The following is a 9,086-nucleotide window of genomic DNA, read 5'->3' as shown; positions in this document are numbered from 1 at the left end:
ATTAGCTATATGGTCTTGGGAGAGCCATTCACCTCTATAAGTCCCAGCCGTTTTATTTGTAAACTTTGTGATGTACTAAAGTGACAAGACTCCTTTCACCTGTAAAGCTCTAAGATTTGTTACATGTATCCATTTGAAAAGTCTTTGTTTTTTAAATATGCTTCTAAGAGTTTTCTCATCCCTTGGGTGGAAAAAACATAACTCCATCGAGTATGAAAAAGTTAATCTTGTAGTGAAAAGAGAATTGGCACTGGAGTAAAACTTGACTGTAAAACTTAGGTCCTGAATGACCTGATTTTGTGACCCTAGGCAGCTTAATGAATTCTTCAAGGCTCTTTTGAAAAGTAATAATTATTTTATCTGTTTCCTGCAGTCATTGTGCTGAGTAAATATACCATGAATTGACAGTGTTGACATTAATAAAGTTTACTAGTGAGAAAACACATTAAAGAAAGGGGAAATACAAATTACACACTGGGGGAGAAAATGTGCACAGTACAACTGACAAAGCAATCATGCTCAAAATATATAAAGCAGAGAGAGAGAGAGAGAGAGCAACTGACTGAGGAAGAAAGAGATGGAGAGATATTAAACATGAGTGACCAGGAAAATGCAATTCAAGACCATGATGGGATATCATTTTGCATTCCTTTGGATGGCAATACTTTTAAAAATCTGAAAATACCAAGTGCTGAAGGGAATGTAGAAATATAGGACTTCTTACCCACTGAAAGTGTAAGGTCCATGGGGAACCCTGGCGCATGGATGAGAGAGGCATGTACAGAAATGTTCACGGCTGCCTCATTCACCAAAGACTGGAGACATCAACAAAAGAATGGGCAAATCAACTATCCACAGTGGAACAGCGGTCACAATGAATGAGCTACAATTGCACACAACAATATCAAAGGATGTTAGCTAAGTTAAAAAAAAAGTACCCAAAATTTACATAAAACATACTTTTCTTATAAGGCAAAAACAGCTAAAATGAATATATATATATATATATATATATATATATATATATACATTAAGAATACATAAAATTGTAATAAAACTACTAAAAGATAATCAAGGGAAGATCAAACATAGGAATCAGGGTGTGGTTGTTCTTGATGGGGGAACTGGGGGCCTGTGGATGTTAGATAAAGTTTATTGTTAAGATCTGAGGTTTTGGGGGGAGGTGGGATTGTAGATGTTTACAGCATTGTTAAAACAACTAACTAAGTAAATAAGAAATAAAGCAAACCACGCATGGGCCAATGATGAGAGTGTGTCATGAGGCGAAAGTTATGATTAATCCAATTCTTGCACCTGGAGTCCAAAAGAAGGAAATTCACATGTAGCCTTTACATCACCCGCCCCATATCAGGTGTTTGATGTTACTATGATTGCCACCCACCGTGAAACTATGACAGCTTCAGACACATCCACAATTCTGCCAAACAGGGGAAGTTCAGTTTTGCCAATGGCTTCCTCTCTCTTTTGCTGAAGTATATTTTCTCTCCATTCATATGACTTCATTTCAGTAAGATCAGTCCTTGAGAACTGCTGCCTAAGTATCCAAGGTCTGAGGCTCTTTATAAGGTTCTACACATTCCAAGGCTTTAGACACAAATACAGACCAGACAGGGGTTCCTGCAGCTAGTTTTGGATGAGGAAGGACCTTCCCTTAAAATCTGACTTGTGAGTGGACAGGAAGTAGATGAGAATGAACTTCTTTCAGAAACTTGGATCACCACTTCCTTACTTTTTCTTAAGAATTGCTTAGAGCAGTTTTAGGTTTACAACAAGGTTGAGAAGGAGATACAGAGATTTTTCCCATACACCCCTTACCCACTACGTGCCCTCCCTCAGCATCAGCATCACTCACCAGATGGGCACATTTTTTTTTTTTTACCAAGGATGAACCTATGTTAACACATCATCATGCCCTCAAGTTCACAGTTTACCTAAGGGCACGACCTCATTTTAACCTCTCTTAGAATTAAAAGCCCTCTCCTTCCAATGTGATTTGGAGATTCGTGCACTATTTGAGTCAGACCCCATTAGCACTTATCCCAAATCAACAGCTGGTTCGGGGATACCCCATTCGCACTAAGTGGTGCCCCTCTCCTGTGGTCCCCTTACCACTGTTGATCCTTAGGACAATGGATCTCATATAATTCTTTACTTTAACAATTGTTTGAATGTAGACTTTGTGCCTCCAGCTAGACATAGCACAGTAGGACCCAAGAAATGCTCTCCTTCCAGAGTGGCTTATGGTAGAGTGAGGGGATTTCACCTTGAGAGTATACACTGTAGGAAGCAGTCTTGAAACTCTTGGTCGGGAGGGCAGCATGAACTGGACGTGAGACAAGTTTATACTCTCCAGCCCCACGTTTCCATTGGGAAGATGATGATACATGGATGAACTTCTCTTAGACTCCATTCCACAGAAGCAGGTTAAGCAGTGTTTGTGGTCCCTAAGCAGGTCTTCCAGGCAGGGAGGTGGCAAGATCCAGGAGTGCTACTGGGAACAGAGCCCTGTGCAACCAGCATGGGTTTCTCTGCACTTCATCACAATGTTTCTTTTTGTTTGTGTTTTTCGTTTGGGTCAGGTTCACTGAGGTATAGTTTGCATCATTATACCCATTGAGAACATACAGTAAAATTCACTCTTTTAAGTGTACAATTCTATACATTTTAAAAATATTTATTTATTTATTTGGCTGTGACATGCTGCAACTAAAAGAAAGATCCCCCATGCCACAACTAAAAGATCCTCATGTTGCAACTAAAAAAAAAAAAAAAAAAGAAAAGAAATTCTATACATTTTTGATAAAAGCTTACAATCATGTAACCACCACCATGGTCAAGATATAGAAGAGTTGTATCACCTCCCAAAGGTCCCTTGTGCCCCTCTGCGGTCAGCAACTGATCTACTTTCTCCCTCTATAGATTTGCCTTTTCCAGCACGTTGTACAGGTGGAATCACATAGTACATAGTCTTTTAAATGTGGCTTCTTTCAACTAAGGTAATGCATTTGAGATTCATCCATGTGGTTGCATGTGTTAGTAGGTTATTTCTTTTTATTGCTGAGTTACATTCACTGTATGGAAATACCACAGTTTGCTTATCCATCCACCACTTGATGGGCATTTGGAAACGGACCTTTGGCCAGTTAGAGGTTAACTACCATCATTCCTTCAGCTGGGACTTGCATATAATGTCAGGGAATAAGCTCTCACTTTTTGTCTTCTACCTAGACCCTTATCCAATGAACAGTTAAGAGTCAGGGGCATGTGAATTGGAAACATTTATTTCAAGACAGACATAGGCTATGCACATGTTCTCTCCTTTAGTCCTCATTCTTTCCTTATGATGTAGACACTTATCACCTCCATTTCATAGATGAAAACTTGAAGCTGGAAGGTTAAGTGATTGTCCACATTCACCTAAATGTTGAGTAGATTTGGAAGACCATCTTACAGCATATACAACTAATATGTTACCTCAAATGAACCCATGTAGGTATGCTAACTTACCAAAAGAGTATGGATTTCCAGTCATTGTTTTATCTGAGCTTGAAAGAATCCTGGACGTCATCTGGTCTCTGGGTCCTGAAAGTCAAGTGTGGTCTCAGGATCCAACTCTTCTGAGCCTTCAGGACTCCAGACACAGAAGTGGCTACACTGTAGTCAAGTTCACGTGACACAGAATCACAGCTCTGCCTGATAACATCTTAACATTGTTTGGAATATGCTATTTGGGGGAATATTCAAGTTTGGGGGGATAAAGGCTTTTTTCCTTGAGATGAAGACCATGCAATTATTAATATGAAATTTCTAGGGCCCATTCAAGACCCCTGGGAGAGGCCTTTGTAAATGACAGCTATGTAACTAAAGTTTCATTAGTTTTACAATAAATTCATCTCTTGTGCTGTTTGTACTTATTTTTCTTTGAACAACACCAGTAAGTATTTTGAGAAAACTTCAGTAGATTAATTCAATAGAGTCAACTTTTTCTTATTATGGCTTTGATGTTTTTTTTTTAACACTTTTCTCTGAACAAGAAAATGTGAACAGTATGGAGTGGTCTATCAGACCCAACAGATTGAAGCCAGTTGGAAATTGAATTGATCTGCAGCACGTGGGAAGGCCAAAAATGTTCTAATTTTAGTTGGATCAGAATACAAAACAGATCTAGTAGGTAAAATTTTACCAGGTCACCAACTCAGCTGAGTGAACAATGTAACACTTTTCTATACTTTAATTTTATTATAGCTGACTTTATTTTTATCTCCAGCCTCCTCTACCACCAATGACCACAACTTAATCTTAGCTAATTGTGCACAGTTGCCGGCATTGCACAGTTTCCTCCCCAGCCCTCCATAGGATCCTGTCTAAATCCCAGCGTGGTTGGGGGGCTGTTAATAAAGAGCCAAGGTTGGGTGGAGGTGCTGACCCTTGGTCATGAGTCATCAACTCTCAGCACCAGCTTTCCCTGGATGCACTTCAAGGACTGCCCTCCTTCCACCCCAGCATCCCTTGGAAGGATCTGCTTCCTTGCCTGTTCCCTGGTTGTCAGTCCTTGGTCCAGTGGCAAGGTACTGCTGCATGTGCTGCCTTCCCAGATTAATCTCTGCTCCTCTGTTGGCTACATGTTTTATGGGTCCCTGTGGCAACTTTGAGGATTTCAGAGCTGACCAAGGAAAAGACAGGACCGTGAGATGACGGTGAGCACAACAAGTTATACTGAGTGGCACTTGGACAGGATTGCATGTGAGAAGTCCCTCCAGCAAGAGAACTTTTCAGAGACAGCTGCACGGGGACACCAGCCAGAAAATAAAGAGGACAAGAGGAGTTCTGAGGACAGCGGCACATGGAGGGGTTTTATGTGTCTAGATGATGCTGTTCAGCACCTAGGTGGGAAGTCTCTGGGTCAGATTGCTCGGAAGAGCAGCAGAAGTTTGGGTTTTTATAGCCACACAGTTTTTTGACTTATCTATGGCTGGTAGATGTTGGGTGCAATTTCATCGATATGCAAAGCAAGGAAGATCTAAAAGTCTAAAATCTACATATTTTGGGTTCTATTGAAAGAAATTCATGTGTAAAAAATTTGAGTTTGGTGCCAGCAGGCTTTGAGCTAATGGTCATAGCCTGCTGTGAAGAAGTAATGCAGAGCCCGTATAGAGGGGTCATATGTGGCCAATGCATATAACAATCCCTACACAGCCCTTGGTCACCCAAGAAGTTTTGAGGCTTCCTCAGCACTAGCCCCACATGATTTTTGCTTGAACATTATGTTGAGTATCAAGGGGACTCCAAAAGTCCCTCCCTCCCTCGGGCTCTGGAAGCTGAGACATGAGTCTTCTCCAATCTGTTCCCAAATTGGTCTGGGCAGTCTACAACAAGTATTTTAGAGTGAATCACAGAGTTGGCAAGAAAGTAAGGGTTCCACAGAGAATAAAAAATGAGAAAAAACAGAAAACTTGGGAGACATGGTCCAGGACCACCCTCAGCCAAGCTCAGCTCAGTGACAGAGATAATATGATGACTTGTGCTTTGGATATGCAGCCACCATGGTTCCCGCCACAGAGCCAGCTCAGTTTCTCCAATCCCAGAACTGAATGATGTCAGATTAATTTATGTGTAGATACATGATCTACCCTTGTGTAAATATGCATTAACCCTAACTACATTTTTTTCATTGGGTTACCTGCAACAAGTGTGGTAAAGAGAATGTTGAAGTTAAATCTGTCCCTGAAATTAAAAGGCTGCAAAGTTCAGCCCTATCAATCTTGACATAAAAGAGGAATGCATTTACTCCATAAAGGTTGACTAAATGCCTACAATATTTTATGCTTACTCCATGAAAGAATGATAGATTTCTTCTAAGACATCTTGATGTATTGTAAAAACTTCCAACATAACCCTTTTCTTTTGTTTTGTTTTTTTTAACAGTCTTCCTTTGTATAGAAAAGTAACTGCTTCCTGTAATGGGAGGTTATGTTCCACTCAACCCTGCTAATGCTAGAGCCCTATCATGGACAGACCTTTACTCTTTCCTTAGGATTTATTATTCAATTATTTCTCCTAGTATTCTGATAGAGCTTCAAAGAGGAAAATAGCAGCAGAGAAAACATCCCTAATGTTTTGTCCCTCATTCATCTAGAACACAGATTTGTTTTATGACACAAAATAAGCCATGTACAAGAATACTGGTTTCTGTGCAAGTTTTTAAAATGAAAGAACTATGCCTCAAAAGAAAAGAGTGCCAAAAAACCATGTAAAATATCTGAGGGCAGAATTGAAATCTAAGAGCTCCTCTTTCTTTGCTAAATCCATCTTATTTCTGGAGAAACTCTAGAGCACTGATGTGAAGATGATTTAGATTTGAATTCAGATTTTCAAGACACTTTTTGTTACAGAAAATGTCCTATCATTGTTTGGCAAAATAATCCAAGCTCATTGATGTTACCATCTGGTGCCTAAACAGTAAGTGTGAAAGCAACTAGATTAAGAAATTAAAGTGTGGGGAATCCGGCGAAATGTAAAATAAATGATCTGTACCAGACCCTTAGAGTAAAACACATGCCTTTTAAATCCAATCACAAATACCAAAGGTGTAGGTGTGATGTCACAGATACAAGTTTGTAAATTCAAAAAGCTTCATCTTGTAAAGATCTTGTTATGGAAGAAGTGAGAATGACTTTGTGTGTGGGCATGTAAGGATTCTGATGGAGTTATCACTTTGCATTCAGTGAATAGGCCCAGGGCTTTCAGAAAACTTCCATCACTGGGTGGAAGCTTGTCATGGTTTCCACCTGCCTCATGGCTGACGTCAGTTCACATACAGAAAGGGAACCACGGAGTTGCCATGGGCTACATGGTGGGTAGTGTCTGTTTCAGTGAAAAAGGATATCATATAAGGAACAGCAATGAGATCATATATCAGACTTTTATTCACAATGATGATAGCTAACAAGATTTTGAACCTTTTTCTATGCTTGAGTGCTAACCTTTTATGCTGTATCTAACTTAATCTTCATTTAAAACTATTTTTGCCAGCTAGATGTGAGCTCAGATCTGTGATTTGTCAACTCAAGGTTTTAACCACTGCACTGTGCTACCATTTCTTTACTGTTAATCACCACAGTTCTCTTCAAAGTCCTAATTTGGAACCTTACAGACTGTGTGATGTTGCTATTACTTCAAAGGAAAAATTCAGCCTGATTTTTAGGTAATCACATCTCAGCGAGCAATATTGTTTTTAATTACTGTACTTTCAGCTCCTTCTGAATCTGAGATGTCTCTACTTATTCTGATAATAAATAAAGTAAATTCTACTATATTTACTTATTTTTCTAAGATAATCTGTTCTCTATATACTCTTTGCTAAGATCTCTGAAAGCCTTTCTAAGATCTCTAAAGCCTTTCAACTCTGAAACTCTATATCGTGGATTTTACATGGCTCATCCGAACAACGTCATTCATTCCAAATTTGTGATTGATCTGTTTCATATTTGTAAGAGTTGTGAGAAAGTGTTTGATTTCTCCATCTTCATTACATTCTGAGCCTCGACGGCAATCCATCATTTAGAAAAGGGTGACGGGAGCCACTTGCCTATAATAAATGTGTCTCATTTGTAGGTGCTCTATAAATATCTGTTCTCAATTTACTTATTTAGAGTCACCCACACACTGGGATACTGTTATTTTCATCAGTCGGTGTTGAATTTTGTGAAACATGATGCACCACATTTAACATCAAACAATTACTTTTCCAAACTATCAATCTACATGTTCCTGATAACAACAAGAACAATCAACAACTTGAATACACCACTGTATTACCCACTGTTTCACACATTAAAATAAATACTATTTGCATTAATGGAAAGAAAATTGCTTTTATATAATTAAAAGATTTTCATTTCAATTTGGCAAAAAAAATGTTACTAGGAAGAAGAGAAATGAAAAATAGTGTAGAAATACATATTTATCTCTTATGGTTTCAGTGTAATATCTTAAAGCTTCAACTTTGTAAATACAGTTATTTTCCAGATAGATATATTTCAGTGGTTATGTATTAAGATTTCTCAACAACTATTGACATTTTAGACTGGATAATTCTTTGCTGTGGGAGGCTGCCCTGTGCACTGTAGGATGTTTTACAGCATCCTTGCTTCCACCCACTAGGTTCCAGTAGCAAGCTCCAAAAATGTCCTCAGATATTGCCATTGTCAAATGTTTCTTGGGGGATTGAATCTCCTCCAGTTGACAACCGCTAATATATAATACATACATACATACATATATATATATATATATATATATATATATATATATATATATATATATATATATATATATATATGCTTTATTTGACGTTTGTTATTCTTCAGAGATAAAAGATTATAACTGGGAAAAAAAAAGACTGTTATCTTAATTAATATAAAAAATAGCATTCCTAAATAAATGACTACTTACATGTAAAAGTACATTAATAAAGAACAGACAGGGCCTCCCTGGTGGCGCAAGTGGTTGAGAGTCCGCCTGCCGATGCAGGGGATACGGGTTCGTGCCCCGGTCTGGGAGGATCCCATATGCCACGGAGCGGCTGGGCCCGTGAGCCATGGCCGCTGAGCCTGCGCGTCCGGAGCCTGCGCATCCGGAGCCTGTGCTCCGCAACGGGGGAGGCCACAACAGTGAGAGGCCCGCATACCGCAAAAAAAAAAAAAAAAAAAAAAAAAAAAAGAACAGACATTCCTTGATTTAGGAATGACACTGAGTTAGCTGTCTGTTGTTTAACAAATTACCCTAAAACTTTTAGCAACTTAAACAACAAACATTATCCCAGTTTCTGTGAATCAGGAATTCAAGCTGGATGGGTAGTTCTGGCCCTTAAGTCTGTCATGAGATTGTAGGTCAAGATATTAGCCAGGGATCCAGTCAGCTCAAGGGTCAACTGGGGCTCAAGGATTCTCTTCCAAAACAGTCCCGTGGGTGTGGGTAAACTCCTCCAGGGCTATGGACAAAGCCCTCAGCCCTTCACCATGTTGTCTTCTCCACAAGGCTGCTCCATCAACATGGTAGCTGAC

Source organism: Mesoplodon densirostris, chromosome 3, assembly GCF_025265405.1.
Source record: "Mesoplodon densirostris isolate mMesDen1 chromosome 3, mMesDen1 primary haplotype, whole genome shotgun sequence".
Classification (NCBI taxonomy): Eukaryota; Metazoa; Chordata; class Mammalia; order Artiodactyla; family Ziphiidae; genus Mesoplodon; species Mesoplodon densirostris.
Note: the sequence above shows the minus strand (reverse complement) of the source record.